This window comes from Camelus ferus, chromosome 27 (assembly GCF_009834535.1).
Source record: "Camelus ferus isolate YT-003-E chromosome 27, BCGSAC_Cfer_1.0, whole genome shotgun sequence".
NCBI classification, from domain to species: domain Eukaryota; kingdom Metazoa; phylum Chordata; class Mammalia; order Artiodactyla; family Camelidae; genus Camelus; species Camelus ferus.
The window spans coordinates 226809-229318 of record NC_045722.1 but is presented as its reverse complement, the minus strand read 5'-3'; positions in this window follow the sequence as shown (position 1 = coordinate 229318).

The following is a 2510-nucleotide window of genomic DNA, read 5'->3' as shown; positions in this document are numbered from 1 at the left end:
ACCTCCCCTGTCCAGGGGGAGGCACTAGATGCTACCTGCGATTCCAGCCCAAACCTCGCCTTTCCCTGGCAGCTCGCAGTGGGAGGGACTCGGGGAAGACACACGAAGGGCTCCTAGGAGATCCCGGGTGCTGCAGACAGAAGACGGGACCTCCCCACACTCAGAGTTCCGGAACACTGGTGACTGTGTGGGTGAGGTTTAGGGCCGCCCTCCACGCAGCTTCCTGGTGTCACAGGTGTTCCCTCGCAAGGGGAAGTCCGCTAATTACCTCCCCTGTCCATGGGGAGGCACTAGATGCTACCTGCGTTTCCAGCCCAACCCCCGCATTTCCCCGGCAGCCTACACTGGGAGGGACTCGGGGAAGACTCTCGAATGCCTCCTAGGAGATCCCGGGTGCTGAAGACAGAAGACGGAACCTCCCCACCCTCAGAATTCCGGAACATGGGTGACTGTGTGGGTGAGGTTTAGGGCCACCCTCCACGCAGCTTCCTGTTGTCACAGGTGTTCCCTCGCAAGGGGAAGTCCGCTAAATACCTCCCCTGTCCATGGGGAGGCACTAGATGCTACCTGCTTTTCTAGGCAAACCCCCGCCTTTCCCCGGCAGCCCGCACTGGGAGGGACTCAGGGAAGACACTCGAAGGGCTCCTAGGAGATCCCGGGTACTGCAGACAGAAGACGGAACCTCCCCACACTCAAAATTCTGGAACACGGGTGACTGTGTGTGTGAGGTTTAGGGCCGCCCTCCACGCAGCTTCCTGGTGTCACAGGTGTTCCCTCGCAAGTTGAAGTCCGCTAATTACCTCCCCTGTCCATGGGGAGGCACTAGATGCTACCTGCGTTTCCAGGCCAACCCCCGCCTTTCCCCGGCAGCCCCCACTGGGAGGGAATCGGGGAAGACACTCGAAGGGCTCTTAGGAGATCCCGGGTGCTGCAGAAGAAGACGGAACCTCCCCACACTCAGAATTCCGGAACACGGGTGAGTGTGTGTGAGGTTTAGGGACGCCCTCCACGCAGCTTCCTGGAGTCACAGGTGTTCCCTTGCAAGGGGAAGTCCGCTAATTACCTCCCCAGTCCATGGGGAGGCACTAGATGCTACCAGCGTTTCCAGCCAAACCCCCGCCTTTCCCCGGCAGCCCGCACTGTGAGGGGACTCGTGGAAGACACTCGAAGGGCTCCTAGGAGATCCCGGGTGCTGCAGACAGAAGACGGAACCTCCCCACACTCAGAATTCCGAAACACGGGTGACTGTGTGGGTGAGGTTTAGGGCCACCCTCCACGCAGCTTCCTGGTGTCACAGGTGTTCCCTCACAAGGGGAATTCCGCTAATTACCTCCCCTGTCCATGGGGAGGCACTAGATGCTACCTACTTTTCCAGCCCAACCCCCGTCTTTCCCGGGCAGAATGCACTGGTAGGGACTCGGGGAAGACACTCGAAGGGCTCCTAGGAGATCCCGGGTGGTGCAGACAGTAGACGGAACCTACCCACACTCAGAATTCCGGAACACGGGTGAGTGTGGGTGAGGTTTAGCGACGCCCCCCACCCAGCTTCCTGGTGTCACAGGTGTTCCCTCGCAAGGGGAATTCCGCTAATTACCTCCCCTGTCCATGGGGAAGCACTAGATGCTGAATGCGTTTACAGCCCAAACCCCGCCTTTCCCCGGCAGCCCGCACTGGGAGGGACTCGGGGGAGACTCTCAAAGGGCTCCTAGGAGATCCCGGGTGCTGCAGACCGAAGACGGAACCTCCCCACACTCAGAATTCCGGAACACGGCTGACTGTGTGGGGGAGGTTCGGGGCCGAACACCACGCAGCTTCCTGGTGTCACAGGTTTTCCCTGGCAGGGGGAAGTCCGCTAATTACCTCCCCTGTCCAGGGGGAGGCACTAGATGCTACATGCGTTTCCAGCCCAAACCCCGCCTTTCCCTGGCAGCTAGCAGTGGGAGGGACTCGGGGAAGACACACGAAGGGCTCCTAGGAGATCCCGGGTGCTGCAGACAGAAGACGGGACCTCCCCACACTCAGAATTCCGGAACACGGCTGACTGTGTGGGGGAGGTTCGGGGCCGCCCTCCACGCAGCTTCCTGGTGTCACAGGTGTTCCCTGGCAGGCGGAAGTCCGCTAATTACCTCCCCTGTCCAGGGGGAGGCACTAGATGCTACCTGCTTTTCCAGCCCAACCCCCGCTTTTCCCCGGCAGCCCGCACTGGGAGGGTCTCGGGGGAGACTCTCAAAGGACTCCTAGGAGGTCCCGGGTGCTGCAGACAGAAGACGGAACCTCCCCACACTCAGAATTCCGGAACACGGGTGACTGTGTGGGTGAGGTTTAGGGCCGCCCTCCACGCAGCTTCCTGGTGTCACAGGTGTTCCCTCGCAAGGGGAAGTCCGCTAATTACCTCCCCTGTCCATGGGGAGGCACCAGATGCTACCTGTATTTCCAGCCCAACCCCAGCCTTCCCCCGGCAGCCCGCACTGGGAGGGACTCGGGGAAGACACGCAAAGGGCTCCTAGAAG